Below are 20786 nucleotides of genomic sequence, written 5' to 3'. Positions count from 1 at the left end.
CTACATAGAACTGTCCCAGATGCTGGTAAACATACGGCAGCGCTTGTGGGCCATATTCTTAGCGCAGCTAAAACCGCAGTGGCAGCAAACTGGAAAAAAACAGATCCCAAAACTTTAACTGAAATCATAAGCAGAATATGGCAAACTTATCGTTGTGAACATATTACTAGTATAATAAATGATAAACCCATTAAATTTCAAAATACCTGGCAACCTTGGCTGACTATCTATGGAACGGACCAACCAGGGATCGATCAAAGTCAAAGTCTTAGTTAAATGAAAAGAAAGATATTATGACCTCGATTGCAAAAGGATTTTCTGATCACTTAGCTGGTGGCGAGATGCCGGGCTGAGTTTCCCTCCCCCTTCCCCCCCCTCCCTTGTCCTTTTACTCTCTTTCTGTCTTCCTTTTTTCCTCCTTCAATGTTCTTGTTAGTTTACTTTTATTAACAAAATGTTTGTTTTACAGTCTAACCTGTATGCTATTGTAACTGTAAAATTGTCAATAAAATATACTTTAAAAAAATAATAATGCTGACACTAAATAATTTACTGTCAGTTTATTAAATTGACAAATGATAAGCCAGCTAATCCTAAAAATGTGCAAATAGAACAAACTTGAAAGGCTTAATATCTAAAGCTATCATACATTTTTAGAGAGATTGCTTCTGAATGTGTCCTGCTGTCGTTTATTATCTGTATAGTACTTCAAGCAGTCCTGTTTTGTGGTGATGATCATGGCTTGTTTGGAATTTCATTGTGGAATTCAGTGGTCGAAGTGGGCTAGTATATGGTGGTATGCCATATCGCTACTTTTACTACTTTAATTGTAAAACTATCAAATTCCATTCACTTATCATTTCCCACACTGTGACTTCTAAATTTCCATACTGCTGTTACGAGACGCGGTGGTGCCTAAAGCCGCCTCGATTCACTGTGCTCAGACGCTTCCTGGCCATCTCCATGGCGGCCGGGAATTCACTTCCTGTTTTCACCCGGCCGTTGCTAAGGCAACAGTCGGGATGCCATCTAAACTACCGCAGCGTCCCGGGATCAGGAGTAGCCGGGTGCGTGCACAGGGAGGATCAGAATTAATTAACAGCCCCTGAGGCTGATTGCTACCTCCTGGGCTGCACTGATTCCATTGGCTAGTCTGTATATATAAGGCAGGGAGGGCTTAGACTCCATGCCGGTTATAGCGCTCAGTTCCCTGTCTGCTTACCTGCTCCTGTTGCTGTTTATGAAAACCTTGGATTGATTACTGTGTATGACCTTTTGCCTGGAACCTGGACCTTGATTATTTGCTCGTTGCCCTGACCTTTTGCCTTGTTACCCAGACCTCCTTTGATCGCTGCCAGCCCTGACCACTTGCCTGTACCTGACTACGTTTACTGCTTCTGATCCTAGACTTTTGGCTTGTCCCTTCTCGGCTTGTACCTTCTTACGCTTTATCGAGTAGCAGTACATTCATAAGCTTGTACTACACTGAATTTAAGTCCTGGGGGCATCTGAGTACCTGTGAGCGTAACTAGTTCTACGGGAAAGGCGGCTGCGTTAGGTGTAGACCTCTACTACCAGTTCTACAAGCTCAAGATAATACTGTTAGCCGTAACAACTGGCACTTTTAAATTTCTACTTCAACCACTGGCAGAATTATTACAAAGTTTAGGTGATGATGACTTTGAACTTATAGTTTGAACTTCACAATTGTCATAAGATGCAGCTTGAGTCCTAGGAAGATCAACATGCACATTGTCTTCACTCTCATCACCATCAGCAAGGAAAAAAATATTAGCTAAACATCTTACATGTACATTTTGCATTTTTGGAACTGCCACCTGGAGAACAAGTCTCACATGTTTCTCCAAAAGGCAACTACATTGACTTTCCTATCGTTGGATCAGACAGTTTTGTTCCCTAGTCACCTCAACTGACTTTGTGCACACACTATGCACTTGACCATTTCCACGTTATCCATGTAACTATGGAAACAATTTCCAAGCCAAAAATTTTCTGCTTGCAATGGTGTCTAGTGTTTCATGTCTGGCTTTTATCTTTTAAATTGTGATTTTTTTTTTATTTTTAAGGCTTTAACCAGCATTTAGATTGTAAGCTCATTTTAGAAGTGCCATCTGTGCCTGGTCTTTCATGTCTTTGTGTGTCCTTTGTTTATATTGTACTCCACACAATGTACCTCACTGCTTATTATGTTGGTGCTTTAACAATAAAATACAATAATAAAAATGGATGATGAAGAAAGACTAGCCATGGTACTGGTATTCCATTATCGGATTCACCTAGACTATGATACATATATTTCTTCAAAATGAATAAAAAAAATTAGTAAAATTAGTAAGTAAAAAAAAGCAAAAAAAATCCAAAGAAATAGTTTTTTTTTGCAGTAGCTGTCATTTGGCTAAACATGACTAAAAGAAACAGAATACAATGTCATTTGATGGGATTTCTGACAGGAAGTCTGCTATGTCAGAATATATATTAATATCAGCACGGTGGCGTAGTGGTTAGCACTTCTGCCTTACAGCACTTGGGTCATAAGTTAAATTCCCGACCATCTGTGCGGAGTTTGTATGTTCTCCCCGTGTTTGCGTGGGTTTCCTCTGGGTGCTCCGGTTTCCTCCCACACTTCAAATAACATACTGGTAGGTTTAATTGGCTGCTAACAAATTGACCCTAGTCTGTCTGTCTGTGTTTGTCTCTCTGTCTGTGTGTGTGTGTGTGTGTGTGTGTGTGGGGGGGAATTTAGACTGTAAGCCCCAATGGGGCAGAGACTGATGTGAGTGAGTTCTCTGCACGTATAGTATACATAGATAACTGCGAATTAGTGGAGCTATATAAATAAATGGTAATGATGATATCACAATTTTATCTTTAATATCTTTTTAAATTATTCTGTCTTTCTGATAAACTCCTGAAATATTTACATATATCTTTGCTAATATTTTTTAATAGTTATAACATATATACCAACTTGTATTTGGGGTTTAGTGGTCCTGTAATAGGCTGTACGGATCTAGTGAGAACTATTTAAAAAGTAGGTAAATCGGGGGCATGTGCTTAGCAGTTTATGTGAGAAGACATGTGATCAAAGAGCCGAACCAAGCTAGCCAAGTTTTTCGGCATGCTGGAGAAGAAATAGCAGAAAGACAACTATGACACCTTGCAAGCTTCCTCATCCTTGCTGGGCACTTCCATTGCCTCCATTCCACAACACAGCGAGCAGAGGAAAGATTTATATTCCCTCCCCAGAACCTGACATTTTAAAGCAGATTCCCTGTGATGTTCAATACAAGCAGATTTAAAAACACATATCACCAGGGACTTGCTGGGCTACATTGGGCTGGGACACTGGCCAACCTGCATTGTTTTCCTTTTAAAATGTTCCTGAGTTGACTCTCACCCCCTGAGATGAACTTTGCCAGCCAGCCCCTGCATATTACAGATCTGAAAAGGAAAGGGTCACAGTAAGTGAAAAAGATAAATGCATAATAGAAAATGGAGTTTACAAAGAAGTACAAAAAATTAGTAGACTTAAATAAACAGGTAGATGTTCCTCCGCTTTGCGGGGACGGACTCCTATGGAGTCTCGGCCGGGGTGCATTGTTGCCTAGCAACAGGTGTGCCGTGCCCCCAGCTGTTCCTCTGTTGGGCGCATGCGCCCTGCTCCATCCCTAGGCAACGGGGCGCTATTATCGGCACGTAGCGTGCCTGACCCTTCATCCTCCAATCCCTGCTCCCCTGCTCCTATTTAAACCTGGCTCTGGCGCCATTAGGGTGCCAGAGTAACAGGTTTCTGTCTCCAGCATTCCTTGTGGCTGTTATTGGATATTGACCCGGCGCTGCTGACCATTCTTCTGGATAGTGAACTTCTGTTGTGACCCTGCTTGCTGACCATTCTCTTGTCTCCTGACCCATATTGTTCCTGCGACCTTGGCCTGTTTTTGACTACCCGTTTGGATCCTCCTTTTGTACCGTGTTTTCCCGATTGGCTTCTGACCCGGACCGCCTGACCTTCCTTACCGCTACACTGGCAACTGGCTAGTAGGACCGTGACCTGCGTGCCCTGTGCAGCGAAGTCCAAACCTTCTTGCGGGGGTCCCTGGTGAACACCAGGGGTACGTTAGACTCCGCACCTGCTAGTTCAGCAAGGCTAATACCGGTTAGCGGCTCTCTGCGCTCAGTCTACAACTAGGCCTGACAGCATATTGGTCTAGTTAGAATGCAAAGGTAAAAAGTATTGATCAGTCACAAAGCAATGATGGTCAAAGGGTTGTTGTCTTGTGTTAGCTATATAGAGCGTGATAATAGGGTAACTTAGGGAAATTAATAGGGTAGTTGAGGTATATTATAAGCTAGTCTGAAGAGGTTGGTTTTCAGAGAACCCTCAAAGGTTTGAAGACTAGAGGTAAGTGTTATTGTGTGATGGAGGGAATTCCACAGAGTGGGTGCAGCCCAAAAAAAAGTCATGTAACTGGGAATGGGAGGATGTGATGAGAGTGGAAGAGAGACGCAGATCTTGTGCAGAATGCAGGTGTCGAGTTGGGAGATATTTTGAGACAAGTGAGATGTATTTTGGTGCACAGAATATTATCTTTCTGTCAGGGCTCATACAATTTGTTTAAATAAGAATTAAAAAAACGCTGAACTGTATGGTGTATATATTGTAATTTCCTCCATTAATAGTAAAATCAGAATCTACATTTATTGAAATTATAGTTAAATATTTAATTACCCTCAATCTAATGGGCTTCCTAGTTCTATTTTCAAAATGTTTGTTTCATGTTAAAATTTGTGTTTGTGTGACAAGCTGTCAATTAGATATATAATTTGGGATATATTGTTGTATGCATACTCAGCGGTCAAAGTGAGCTGGTATACGGTGGTATCCCACACTGCCACTTCTACTACAGCTTTGGTTGAAAAATGATCAAGTTCCATTCACTTACATTTTCCATACTGCCACTTCTAAATTTCCCTTTTATTACTATGTATACTATAAGTCAAAACAATAAATCCAAAAATGTCAATTTTCATCTATTTTGTGTTTATTATTCAGCTTAGTAATACAAAGCCTTTGATATATAGTAATATCATACAGTGGCTTTAATCATTTTATAGAGGTTAACAATGCACAGTTAATTTAGTCTGTTGTTTGCTATATATGTAGAGTATACAGATCAAATATAATTTTCTATGTAAAGAAAAACTGTTATATTTTAAAATATGTACATGCAATCTAAATGATAAATTATGTAATAGTTCCGATAAAAATGTGACATTTATTTTATTAACAGTGCAATTGTTGTGAACTAGAAATTCTCTTGGAGGGATGATTTAATATTGAATATTTGATAAACGTTGTATTAACATTACAAACAATTTGCACTGGAGTGTTTTGCTATTACAGAAATATAAGTGATGTTTGTCAGCGTGATCATCCTTCTAAAAAAAAAAAAATCATAGCTTCATGAATACAACTTCGGGAATTCACTGATCAATTATAGCAATGAAACTCAAAACCAAGATTGAAAAAAGCCCTTTTACCATAATGAACAAAAAATGATGTGTCTACAGGGCACAAGATGCACCTTCATGAACCATAATTACGAACAATATTATTGCCTCATTTTAATTCTTGACATCTGCTAAAATATGTATTTTATGCCACATAATTATGTCAAAAATGGAATGAGCTCTGCATACGGCTGCCAGCCAGGCACAATGCAATACTTACAGCTACAGAATCTACATTTTACTATAGAGGGAGATCCTGTGGTGACAATGTCTTTTTGCAATTTGTTTTTGTTTTATTAAACTAATATAGATTTGACTTAATGTACACCATGGGTCATACATCTCGACTCTCCAATGTGTGCTAGTCACATAGACAGGAAACTTTAACAAACCTTGCTATTTAAATCCTTTATTTCCAATTACCTAGAAAGGCATTGCATTTCATATGTTCACAACTTTACCATTATCGCTGGAAAAAAAAAAAAAATGAAAATTTGCATACAGTGGATTAATGAAATCTAAATAAATAATTACCTGCATAATACAAAATAAGTTTATACTATCAAGGTCATCTACAATGTGCAAAATAGCTGGGGTACAGCACAAAATGTTCAATGTGTTTAGGTATTCTATATTTCCAACAAAGTGCATGTTTTTGTGGAGCAAAATGGTGGCATTTGCAAAAGAGAAGAAGTGCGCAGTAAATGCTGAAGTGTTCGTAGTTTTTACATTTCATTTTATGGAGAGAGATTATTGAAATGAGGTGAAGGGTGGGGAGAGCACAGTTTTAGGGATGTTCTTTGATTTGAAAGACATGCAGCCATTTTCACTCTGCGAAAGGATTCATATTTTGGCAGATATAGGGGTAAATGTATCAAGCTGAGAGTTTTCCGGCGGGTTTGAAAAGTGAAGATGTTGCCTATAGCAACCAATCAGCTTCTAGCTATCATTTTGTAGAATGTACTACATAAATGATAGCTAGAATCTGACTGGTTTTTCAAATCCGCTGGAAAACTGTCAGCTTGATACATTTTCCCCATAGGGTTTTGTCCAATTCTTTTAATGCATTTTTGACCTTCTAGCTTTACTTTGGCAGATAAGTGAATTTCTAGGAAAGCGTTGCTCAATATAAAAGCTTTAGACACACAAAAGTACAACATGTAATAAATATGACTCCAATGTCCCCTCACTGTCATTATTGATTTAAGCCATAGATAAAACTAAAGTGAGAATAAACTGAAAGTCCCTGTCTGATTTTTGCCAATCAGGCCGTTTTCAAGGGATCATGTGCTTAAAGCATCATGTGACTCTCATATGCCTTACTGGACAGACACTAATTAAATAATTATTATAAATAAAAAGCAAATATTTTATATGAAGGCTTGAAATTTACATCCACATTTGAAGAAATGAGTTCCAGTCATCTACTTAATAAATCCAGTAAATGTCTCATTGAAGTAACTGTTCTATAAAGTTACTTTTCCTTAATGGGTGATCAACTTTTACAGTGCAGTGAACGCAATGTAATGAATTGCCATGGGACTATACTCTTCTTGCTCTGTTCTCATATATTGAAACACCTTCTAATGGCACTTTTATGCCCAGCTATTTTAATTTTCAACAGGCAGAAATGCAGCCAATTTTTTTGGACAGATGCAATTAAATAAATAAATTGTCCCTTCTGTGGAGCAATTCTTGATTTGTTTCAGAAATATTTTGTTTTGCAGTGTGTGAAGCATGAATGTTTTTAGTTTAGTGGTTTTCTGACAGTGTACAATGTTCACATTTAGTTATAGTTACCATTAAGGGGGATAGGCAGCCAATTATCAGTGAGGCTGGAGATGTCAGTATGTATTAGATAATCTCTAAAATATTTGTAAGTGTGAGTTTTGTGCCAGAAGGAATAGACAAAGGGATCATAGTCTGAGAAAATTGATTGCTATAAAATGTAGAGACAATTTTAAGGTTGTCAGGATCACTTTGTTGCGCTCAGGGGCACACACAGTCTAGATTTGCACAGGCCTAGCAAGGAGCGGAGTCTAACAGCCCCCTGGTCTTAACTAAGAACCACCACAAGGTGGGATGGGTTTGGCTGCAAAGGGACTGCAGGTCGCAACCCTTGGATTGGCCTCTAGACGTGAGAAGGAGAGGTGAAAGCCAACACTGTATATGAACAAAAGATACTTTAGAGGGTAGTAGTGGTGCGATACCGGGTCTGGCTGTCAGTCCTCAGAGAACTGGTCCCACAGGAGAGATATCAAACCGGCTTCAGTACACAGGTCAGATGGCAGACAAAACACAGGAATGAGCGAGGAGTAGTTAGGACACAAGCCCTGTTTGGTGCACAGGTCAGATGGCAGACAGCACGCAGGAGAATCCAAAAGCAACAACAGGGGAAGCCAGGTGTGTTGCACAGGAAGAAACAGCACTATCCACGAGTCAGAAGGAGGCTAACATGTTGATCTGACAGGTAAACGTCAGATCCTTCTCTTTGTTCAAATTCCCTGCCACGGGATCCTGTGATGATCCCCGATGAGGAATCACATGACCGTCCCTGTCGCAAACCCGGAAGTGAGGCTGTCAGTGCAGGATCGTGGAGGGTAAGAATTCTAACACACTTACAAAGAGCTCAGTAGGATTACCTACTCCTACACCATTGTCTATGTTGCAAATGGGAGTGTCTACTTATAATGCCTTTCTGTTTACCTGATACTTTTTGGCAAGGCACCTTGCTTTGAATTTCTCCTACATAAACTTGGGAACAATTACCCTGTTTGTGCTATTCACTAGCACCATGTCAGTACCTAAGGAAATGTCTACACAACTGCTTCTCAATCTTTAGGTGCTCAAGGCACATACAGAAAAAATATATTCTTTTGAGCAATATACCATGCCCAGTTTGATTACCAATAGGCCATATAGAGCACAATTGTAGTAAACAATATACCATACAAAGCTCCATTCTGGTGACGCCTATGTAGAGTTGCAATCTGGTGACCAAAATTCTAAGCAGAGTTTCATTCTTATGACCAGGATGCTGAACAGTTCTGGTGACCATTATACAGTGCAGAACACTGTTCTGGTACCCAGTATATAATTGTTACAATATGCAGGTGAAAGGCCTGTGTTATTCCTGATTGGCACCGGCAGACCAGTCTAACAAATTCCCTGATGTTCGCCAAGAACCGCCGCAAGGTGGGATGGACTTCACTGCCAGGAACTCGCAGGTCGCGGCACCCTGGACTGTCTCATGAAGCAACACGGGTCTCAAGGAAGTATAGTCGTTTCAGAAGAATAACATAGATATAAAGATAATGGAGGAGTCAGATGTATGAATGCCCATGGATAAACAGGCTGGCAGGGATCTAGTGCAGTAAATAAAGCATAGAGGTACTAACCAGTTAAGATCAGGTACACAGGCAGTCAGGCAATGTGTAGTCAGACGAGCCATATTCGGTACACAGGTGTCCAGCAATGCGTGGTCAGACAAGCCAAATTCGGTACACAGGTGATCCAGTAAAGCGTAGTCAGACAAGCCACGTTCGGTACATAGGTGGTCAGCAATCGGAGACAGACAGGACAGGAACGGTACACAGGAGAACCAGCAAACAAAGTCAGACAAGACAGGAACGATACACAGAAGTTCTTGCAGCAGTACTAACTCACAGAGAGAAGGGCACATAGAGGATAAAGTAGTCAGATGCCCAGCAGCAAAGTTGCAGTGTCAGTGTCGAGGTCAGGGCTGCCATCAGGGGGGTACAGGGAGTAGAACTGTATGGGGCCCAACAGCAGAGTGGGGCCCAACCAGACCTGGATCCAAACAAATTTATTAGGGGCGGGGGATTCCGCAGTGAATTAAGGGAGGTAGCGGGCTACATTTCTAGGCATCAGCTGCGTCTGAAATATGAGAGTTGGTGTGAAGAGAGACCTCTGTGTGTAATTAAGGATGTGTAAGCGGGGCCCCTTGTAGGCAGCATGTCTGCCTCCAGTCCCAAGATGTCGGGCCCCACAGCTGCCGCCATTTGCTCCAGTCCCAGCCCCCCAGGTGTCCGGCTCTGGGACAGAGAGCCACGAGGAGGCAGAGAGACTCCCTGCAGCATCACTGACGTCATGTAGTTAATAACATCACAGCACTGTCAATAGAGAGGAGCCAAGAGGAGATAGCAAGAAGACGCAGAGAGGTAAGTAATCTACTGCAGGAGTTAGATTGAACCAGGGATGGTGGTGACTGCAGATAATGGGGGGGAGGCAAATGTTGGGTAGACAATAATTTAAAAATAAGGGTGGGGTAAGGGAAGGAAGGAGGGGGGCCCTGCCTGTAACATTTGTACTGGGCCTTGCAATCTCTGGAGGCAGCCCTGGCCGAGGTTATATAGAGAAAATTCAAACAGTCCGACCCGGCAGCCGAGTCTTGAGACCCGCCACCCAGATGTCCTGATCGCGGCACTGAGGGACAGCCATGGAGCGGGGAACAGGTAAGAGCATGCAATAATGCAGTATCCCACCTCATGACCACTTTCCAGTCAGGATGCTGTAAAATGGTAAAATGGTACCTGGAACTTGCATATCACAGACACTAAACATAAAGGATGCTGTAATTCATTATCACCGTCGTCATCATCATTTATTTATATAGCGCAAGCAAATTCCGTAGCACTTTACAATTAGGCACAAACACAGTGTAACACAATACTGTTTAATACATACAGACAGATTGGTAAGAGGGCCCAGAGAACAAGCTTACAATCTATGGGCAATTGGAGCCTTTCCTGTACGTGGCCTACACATTCAAAAGACTGATCAAATATACAGTTTTCACTTGATTTATACATTTGTCACATTAATCAACTTTCTTGAATACCCATGGGGCCAGGAAGAGAGGCAAAGTACAAAAACAGCATAAAGCACATTTCATAAATGAGCCTACAGTTGCCTTTAAAAAAAGAATTTCCATTTTAGTATATGACTAGTCTTTTTAATATAAATGCATTAAATAGCATGTGAAACAAATGGAAGCATTTACAGGTACAGTTTTAAATTGCACTATAATGTCTAGCTTACATTGCTTCCTGGAAGAGAATATGATTGCTACTCTCATACATAATAGATGGGATTTTTTTAGCTTCTCAAGGAAAACATATATATAATAAACATAACCAATGTTTAATTTTTTGTACTTCTTTGTGCATTTAAATTCACCAAATTTAAAATCCAAAGCACAAGCAACTATCTCCAGTGCTCTCAAATACAATGTAATATATAAAATGCTGGAGATATCTAGAATATGGGATTAGTGTACTTGCTAGCCAACATGATTTTTTGTGTTTCTATTACTTTAAAAGGTTTATGATTTGTTCAATAAATTAATAATCGAGTACCCACATCAAATAAACCTAGTGTCATAAAGCCTACCTCATAAAAGAAGCTATTATTCTTGTTAATGCACTGTTAATAAGTAAATGATTGCTGTATTAGAAATGTTTCATTTTAATGTAAAGTAGTTTTCTAATGCATTATTAGTAAGGGAATGACTTAATAATTTGATTTTCTTTCGTATTGAGATGGTGTACTGAGAGGAAGCTTTTAATTTAATTTTGTGCTTGGAGAAAAACTGTTGCACCTAGATTCCAAGCACCAAGCAAAACGTGGGAGTTCTTTTTGCTGGTTTTTGCCCTCTGAAAGCAGGACGCTTGGGTTGGGACAATACCACTGTAATAGTAAGTCAGGTAAAGACTGGATAAAGGCACATTAAGAAGCAGCATCTTTAATGAAGATCACAGGGTATGCTCTTATGTTTAGTATGTGTTTTATTTGTTATTAGTGGGTGTGGGGGGGGGGCTGCAGGGGAATTAAAAACAATGAACGAATGATATTATGTCATTCTGTCTGTGTTTTAGGCGCCTCCTAACTATTAGCACCCGAGGTAACCACCCCTCATCTCATCCTTTATGTGTTGTGGTTAAAGTATCACGATTTGGGGTTGCATGCGCCTACAGAGGATAAAAACATTGTCACTCTCCATCTCATGGTTATTGGCTCTGCACCGACTGATGATTAGTGATATATTGGAACACTAGTCTCAGTATTAGGGAAGATCTCCATCATCACAAAGCCCTGTAGAGTGGTGGTCAATCTGCTATTAGGGACTTTCTACTCACACAAAGAGACTTTATCCAATCACAAAACAGATAAGTGTATCGTATCATATTAATGAACATTTAGAACAAGGTTTAAGAGACAAGTGGCAACAAGTACATCAACAAAACAGAATAGTCAATACCCCAGACAGAAGAGATAATCATTTACAGCACACCCTTTACTTCACCAACAGGCATTGTCCCAGGGCCACCTTAACAACATTATGGGCCCCCGGGCAAAGCAGTGCACCGGGGCCCCGAATATATATATATATATATATATATATATATTTTTTTTTTTTTTTTTTTTCTCTGGTTTTGTTTCAAAATATTGCCTTTTTGTCATAGCAGCTGTCCATCAAGCCTATTTAAGGCACATTTGGGTGTGGTTCACAAGCCAGCCTTTGCTAGATGTAAACCCCTATACCTGGGAGGTGAGTGCATCTGATTTTAACTGCATTTTAATAGTGTTTAAAGCATATAGGTCAGTGTAGGACCTGCATATAATGAGGTACCCTTGACGTGGGATGCAGGCTTAAGTCTTTTGATCAAAATATGAACTAATACCTCATGTTTTCATTTTGCTAGACACACACAGATATGCAGTTTAAAGGATAAGCGCTGACAACTTTCTTTCTGTTTTATATATATATATATATATATATATATATATATATATATATATAGTGTGTGTGTAAAAAAAAGTGATTGTATATACATATATGTAAAAAAAGTGATTATATAATCACTTTTTTTTACACACTTATATATATATATAGGGGCCCCCTTAACTTACCTTGAGTCCGATCCCCTTCTCTTCTTTTTTCCTCGCTGAGTCTCTCTGTTCTGTGCTCCTCCATGCTGTGCTCGCAGTGAATGTCGGGCGTGACATCATGCCCGACATTCACTGTGAACACAGCATGGAAGAGGGGACCAAGGAGGGAGCCGGATCGCCACCTGACCACCTGGTCTGAAAGGTCAGGTGACCACAAAAGATAAAAAAAAATATTTGTTTTTTCTTTTTACACAGGATTTTTTTTTTCACAGCGGTCCCGTCTTGCTGTCTTGGGCCCCCTTTCCCGCTGGGCCCCCGGGCACCTGCCCATCGTGTCCAGTTGGAAAGACGGCCCTGGATTGTCCCACAAGATGTAACAGGGTAGCAGATGTAGAGGTAGGTATAAGGAGGTAGGAAGGAGTAGTTGTATTTTTTTCCTTTGTGTGTCAAAAATGTTTTGATCTAAAAAAGATTTATTCATGTAAAATGTTTATTTTTTTGCTAAAAATAAAAAACAGATGTGCACTTCACCGTTCATATAATTTGTGGCTGATGATCGAGCCTTATAATAAAAATGTGATACTACCCTACCAGTGACAGGACTACAAGTTTTACATTTGTCAAATGATGTGAGGAGAAACATAACAAGAACAGTTTTAATAACAGATATTATGCTTTATCCATTCCAGAAGGCCTCAATGAATCAATTAATTCAAATATTTTGCGAATAATTGATAAAACAATAATTTATTTATTTTCAGTCCATATTTTTATTCCAAAATACCTCTTAGTTATTATTTATTTAACCTTTATTTTAGTTTCAGTAATTCAAGTAGAATGATAATGAGAAAGGGTTAACATTGTTTTAATTGCTCCTTATATTGGATTAGCTGGTATGGGTTTCGATAGCCACCAGCCCACCATGGTTCACAAATGTCTATACTGCTTCGGAGGTAACTGCCACAGGCAGAGAAGTACATCAAGCGATCCTGTGTGAAATAATGAATTGTTTTTAATAAACTTCCTACATCATTTGATGATCCAGTGACTACCATTCTGATACTGGTATCATTATAAAGAGACATTATTCTAAACCACGAGAGACTGCAAACGAGCATTGTGGATATTGGTGTGCAACTGCTCCTGCAATTCTGGATATGTGTTCTTAGCACACAGTTTATTGGCGGTCTATCTTATGTAACTTTCAGCCGCTGTTCAGACTTATGATTTAACAGCAATTGAATTTCAGAGATATTCTGTTTTTGCAGTATAAGCTCTAAAAAAGTCATCCAACACTATTGGCTGCTTGAATTGCCTATTTTAATGCTCCATTGATTCAGAGGTAGAGCTGATTGAGGTAATCACGGAAGAAAGGTTTTGGGAATTAGTTCCCTAATGTCCATCCTCTTTAACATGCATATTTGGAACACTGTTGTACTATCCAGAGGAATTGAATCATTACCGAGATATCATTAGGCTCTCTATTTACTAATTACAGAGTTGCTGCAAGAAAATCACATACCTGCAAGTGCTTTGTATATTCTATATCCTTTATGTTGATTTACATTTAACAATATCTTAGTATCTTAGATACTGTGACAGCGCATTGGATGCAATTATTTGAATGCTTTTAAAAGGTTTGTTGAAAGAGAGTGGGAGTTATTCACTGTGTGATTTAATTTGTCCGTGTGTGTGTGTGTGTGTGTGTGTGTGTGTGTGTGTGTGTGTGTGTGTATGTGTGGGTGTTCTGAACATCACTATTGATATAATATAGTTTATATATATTATTAATAAATGTGTGATTATTCTAGCTTTTAATTAGTATTTTAATAGATATACTAAAATATTTTAGATTGGTGTTATAAGGAAGAATGTGCTGCTGTATTTGTGTATTGAGTGTTTAAGGCATAGATAAACTTTTATTGATCTTAAGTGAGAGACATAAACTTCTGTTATTATTAACAACAAAATTAAATAAAGGTTTTTGTCTTTTCCAAACCTTACTCTATTTAAGTGTCATTGTTTACAAACATTAACTAGGGAGAAGCTATATATTATTTTTTAATATTTTAGCAATTACAGCAACTGGTAAACTAGTTTATATTGGTTTTATTAGTTGCAAATACCCATTTTGGGTCAGTGGACCACAGGCAAGGTTTTACAAATAATGTAAATATCTTTCTACTAAGTAGAAAAATGTAAGCATTATGCTTTGACAGTAACAACCGCATATTGTATATTTTTGAAATATGTTTCCACACTGTGGATGAGTATAATTGTTTTGCTTACATACTTGCACATAAATATTGTTTAATTATTGTTTTTCTGTCCTGCCTCCCCATGTATTATCTACCTTACCTGGTGGTAAATAGAGTCCCTGCTTCTTCACTGTCTACTAGTATCACATTAGGCCAACCTTACAGTAAAGCCAGGTTATGCAGTAAGCCGCCTAGCAGTTGATACTACAATACTGTTTACAATGTATACCATGGCCCAATGTTCTTTATTTCTTCATGACTACAGATGAAAAGTCTGTATTGTAGTCAAATTGTACAATTGAGCAATTGGTCAAACATGTCATTTACATCTAAGGACACTGCCTTGGATTGGCACGGGTTTAATGTGTAATGTTCAAGCATGATTCATCCTCTGCAGGGGCACCGAATCATGTCAAATGTAAAAAAAAATGTTCTATGCAGATACATATAATAAGCACAAAGAGAACAGTGATGAGTAAATTGCAAAAAAAACACCAATATATTAATGGAAAGCAGTCAAGACGACTGTAGATGGTATTTCATTGAAAAATAACCTACATTTAAACAGTTAAAAGCAAAGCCCTTCCCTACTCGTATGCTTTAGTCCTAAAGATTCAACACACATCTAATGCACGCCTTGGACACTGATTCAGTGGGTTCAGATAATACTGTATGGAACAAGGGCCATAATGAGGACAGTGCCGGTGGAGCAGCTGCTGAGGATGCAAGGCCGAGGAGGCACAATGGCTGCCCACTGTACACCCAATGCCCATCTCCCCAGGTCCACATGAATGCCTTGCATGCCACAGGGTAGCATCGCAGAGCTACACTTGCATTACAACAGGGTTCTAGCAAGATGAGGAAAGGTTGGTGTCTGCCTGTTTATTAAATGGGAATGGCATATTTATTAAATATGAATTCTAAAGTTAAGTTCTGGGGTTGATAAGATTAAAGAATTGGTTGCCTGTTTTTCAACGTTTGCAATATAAAATTCTTCTACTAGCTTATAAGGCCATCAACAAAATTGCACTGCCATATATCTCCTCACTTGTCTCAAAATATCTCCCAACTCGACACCTTCATTCTACACAAGATCTGCGTCTCTCTTCCACTCATCACATCCTCCCACTCTTGGTTACAGGACTTTTTTTGGGATGCATCCACTTTGTGGAATTCACTCCCTCACACCACAAGACTTTCCTCTAGTCCTCAAACCTTCAAGAGTTCTCTGAAACCCACCTTTTCAGCCAAGCTTATGATATTCCTCAACCCCATCTTAATCTCACTAGGTTACCCTATTACCACCCTCTACACAGCTAATGCAAGTGTCACGGATCAGAGTAGAAATACAGCTGAGGAGTCATGGGTAGGTGAAAAACAAACAATGTTTATTGCTGGGGAACAGTTGATGACATAATATCTTGCAGAGTTTACCAGATATACAGCTGATGCAGGTAAATAGGAGGTGAGGTAATATTCCAGACAGCATGCACAGGGAAATGCACGGATAAGTCCCAGGTATAAATAAGGAACAGGTCAGCAGATAGTATGCTGAGATAGATCCCAATGCAGCATACAATCACAGAAGCAAGGCAGGAGAACGAATCACAAGGTGGAACCACAGGATATGACATCAGGATGACAACAATAACCAGCCCTGTGTGCTGGGAGTAACAGGTATATAAAGGGAAAAAAAGTCCACACCCAGGTGCATGGAATAATTGGAGAGCAGAAAGGTTAACCCTTAAAGCACAAGAAATGCACAATAGCAGCACCTCTGGACATCAGAGGTACTGCTGCAAACACATAAAAAGAACAAATACAAATAATTAAGTCCAAAAGGTAGGAGCTGCCAGGCGGATCGTGACAGTACCCCCTCCCTTAAGGGCGGATTCCAGACGCCCAAATTACCACCAATGTCTGAATTCATCAGAATCATAGTCCAGAACTGGGGGCCCGGCAGAAAAGTCCTCGTCCATGGGTGGAGAGGCAAAGGAGACCATGCCAGATGGAAGTTGAAGCACCGTAGAACCTCCTTTCTTTTTATGTCCTCCTCTCTTACGGACCTTCCTTGGAGTTGGGATCTGCGCCAACTGGGAGGAGCACAAAGGTATCACTTGGCCAGGTGAGATGGGTGGTACTGCTGATAATGTAGAGGCCCCGCAAGATGGCACTGCAGGGGTTGGAGAAAACTTTTAGATTACTGCCTCCACAAACCGTTGTAAGTCAAACAGGATGGGATCTTGGGTTTCAATAAATGGATTTGCCCATTCCAAAGCCTCTCCTTTAAAATACGTAATAAGGAACAGTACCCGTCCCTTAGGGTTATTAACAAGCTCTGGTATGGAGGGCATATAAGAGGCAGCAAATTTCAGAAGGGCACAAAGTTGGGAAATGTGCCCCTCAAAGAAAGGCTCAGACTTAGCACCCTCAGCAACAGATGGCTCGGACTTGGCAGCAGGCTTGACAGGAGACCCGGACTGGGCGGCAGGCTTGGCAGCAGGCTTGACAGCAGGCCCGGACTGGGCGGCAGACTTGGGAGCAGGCCCGGACTGGGCGGCAGACTTGGGAGCAGGTCCACACCGGGCGGCAGACTTGGGAGCAGGCCCGGACTGGGCGGCAGACTTGGGAGCAGGCCCGGACTGGGCAGAAGGCTGGGCAGTGGGCACGGACTGGGCAGAAGGCTTGCCAGCAGGCCCAGACTGGACGGCAGGCTTGCCAGCAGGCCCGGACTGGACGGCAGGCTTGGCAGGGACAGCACTTTGAGAAGCCTGAGGGCAGACAGCACTTTGAGAAGCCTGAGGGCAGACAGCACTTTGAGAAGCCTGAGGGCAGACAGCACTTTGAGAAGCCTCAGGACACACAGCACTTTGAGAAGCCTGAGGGCAGATAGCACTTTGAGAAGCCTGAGAGCAGACAGCACCAAGTGGTAACTCGGGCTGAACCGCATGGACTGGCAACTCGGGCTGGATCGCATGGACTGGCAACTCGGGTTGGACCGCATGGACTGGCAACTCGGGCTGGACCGCATGGACTGGCAACTCGGGCTGGACCGCATGGACTGGCAACTCGGGCTGGACCGCATGGACTGGCAACTCGGGCTGGACCGCATGGACTGGCAACTCGGGCTGGACCGCATGGACTGGCAACTCGGGCGGACCGCATGGACTGGCAACTCGGGCTGGACCGCATGGACTGGCAACTCGGGCTGGACCGCATGGACTGGCAACTCTTCTGGAGCAGACTGGAGGGACAGGACCCCCTCTGGAGAAGTCTTTAAGGGCAGCACCCCCTCTGGAGCAGACGGTAAGGGCAGCGCCCCCTCTGGAGAAGACGGTAAGGGCAGCGCTCCCTCTGGAGAAGACGGTAAGGGCAGCGCCCCCTCTGGAGAAGACTGGAAGGGCAGCGCCCCCTCTGGAGCAGACTGGAAGGGCAGCGCCCCCTCTGGAGCAGACTGGAAGGGCAGCGCCCTCTCTGGAGCAGACTGGAAGGACAGCGCCCCCTCTGGAGCAGACTGGAAGGACAGCGCCCCCTCTGGAAAAGTCTTTAAGGGCAGCGCCCCCTCTGGAGTAAACTGTAGCTCCGGAACAGAGACAGAGGCTGAAGACTCGGAACTGGACACAGTGGCAGGAGACTCGGAACTGGACACAGTGGCAGGAGACTCGGAACTGGACACAGTGGCAGGAGACTCGGAACTGGACACAGTGGCAGGAGACTCGGAACTGGACACAGGGGCAGGAGACTCGGAACTGGACACAGGGGCAGGAGACTCGGAACTGGACACAGGGGCAGGAGACTCGGAACTGGACACAGGGGCAGGAGACTCGGAACTGGACACAGGGGCAGGAGACTCAGGACCGGACACAGTGGCAGCAGGCTCAGGACCGGACACAGTGGCAGCAGGCTCCAAGCTGGAGGGAGATGATGTGATTTCAGAGCTGGAGGCAGATGATGTTACCTCGGCACAGGAGACAGAGGCTGGCACCTCGGCACAGGAGACAGAGGCTGGCACCTCGGCACAGGAGACAGAGGCTGGCACCTCGGCACAGTAGACAGAGGCTGGCACCTCGGCACAGGAGACAGAGGCTGGCACCTCGGCACAGGAGACAGAGGCTGGGACCTCGACACAGGAGACAGAGGCTGGGACCTCGACACAGGAGACAGAGGCTGGGACCTCGACACAGGAGACAGAGGCTGGCACCTCGGCACAGGCGGCTGGTGCTGGCACCACAGGACAGGCGGCTGGAGCTGGCAGATTGGTTCTCTTCCCAGAGAATAGAAATGGTGGAGAAAAACTAATTTTGGAATACAGAGGGAAAGCAACAGGTGATGGATCAGTAGGCCGACGTGGTCTACGGATAGGACAGTCCTGCAAGAAATGTTCATTGCTGGCACAGTAGAGACACAATTTGTTTATTATTCTGCGCCGCCGCTCCTCTTCGGACAAATGGGGGCGTGGACCACCTGTGAACCGGAAATTGGTTAAGCCATAGTTCTTTGTAAATGGCAAATTGGTTGGAGCACAATTACCAGGTGCTGCTTGCCCAGATTCCACAGCAGAGAGGGTTGATGGAGAGAAATCACCTGTTTCTGCATTAGAAGAGACAGAGACTGACAGCCTCCTGAGAGGGTCCATAAGCAGGGTAGAAAATTTAGCCAGCTGGGAGCGTAATAGGATTATGTCCATTTGTAATGCCTGTAGCTGTGGCAATTCAAAAGCTGGTAAAGCAGACATGTTCCAAAAAATAAATGAAAAATTGATTGAAAAAAGGTCCCAGAATAAAAACTCTCACCTGACTCCTAAGCTGTTTGTGGGCTGGTTATACTGTCACGGATCAGAGTAGAAATACAGCTGAGGAGTCATGGGTAGGTGAAAAACAAACAATGTTTATTGCTGGGGAACAGTTGATGACATAATATCTTGCAGAGTTTACCAGATATACAGCTGATGCAGGTAAATAGGAGGTGAGGTAATATTCCAGACAGCATGCACAGGGAAATGCACGGATAAGTCCCAGGTATAAATAAGGAACAGGTCAGCAGATAGTATGCTGAGATAGATCCCAATGCAGCATACAATCACAGAAGCAAGGCAGGAGAACGAATCACAAGGTGGAACCACAGGATATGACATCAGGATGACAACAATAACCAGCCCTGTGTGCTGGGAGTAACAGGTATATAAAGGGAAAAAAAGACCACACCCAGGTGCATGGAATAATTGGAGAGCAGAAAGGTTAACCCTTAAAGCACAAGAAATGCACAATAGCAGCACCTCTGGACATCAGAGGTACTGCTGCAAACACATAAAAAGAACAAATACAAATAATTAAGTCCAAAAGGTAGGAGCTGCCAGGCGGATCGTGACAGCAAGACAATAACCCTCTGACCAACATTGCTGTGTGACTGATCAAATAGTCCACTCCATACTTTTTTACCTTTGCATTCTAGCTGAAAAATATGCAATATGATGTAGCATTTGTCCTTGTGTATCAATCTCCCATTGTCCCATAGATTGTAAGCTTGCAAGCAGGGCCCTCTTACCTCTCTGTCTGTATGTATTGTCCAGTATAGTTTTATTACTGTTTGTTCCCAATTGGAAAATGCTACCTTAATTTGCTGGCACTATATAAATAAATGTTGATGATGGTGATGATATGCCTCCTCTAGATGGCACCACAACTGGGAGGCATCATCTACCCACACCAATATGGGGGTGGGGCAGTGGTCACTTGCCCAGAGCACTCTAAGTATGGCTCTGGTTAGACTGACACCTTTGAAAGCAGCTAGTTTTGGCTAATTAAAAGCTATTAGCTTGCACTCTCATATCACATCACATGGCATACATGCCTCCCAACCATCCCAATTTAGACGAGACACTACCGATTTCAGGGTTCTGTTCCGTTATTCTGATCGGAACAGCTTTGTCACGATCTGTGGGAAAGTTGTGAGGAATTCTGTGCACTGCTGCTCTGCATGGCAAAAGCTGCCACTCCAGTGGTCCTAATCTTGTTAATCAACCCCTATAGTTTAGTGGAGCCAGGAAAAGTTCCAGTTATTTTCAGCATGAGGCAGGTAGCCCCT

Source organism: Mixophyes fleayi, chromosome 3 (genome assembly GCF_038048845.1).
Source record: "Mixophyes fleayi isolate aMixFle1 chromosome 3, aMixFle1.hap1, whole genome shotgun sequence".
NCBI lineage: Eukaryota > Metazoa > Chordata > Amphibia > Anura > Limnodynastidae > Mixophyes > Mixophyes fleayi.
This window is presented reverse-complemented; position numbering follows the sequence as displayed.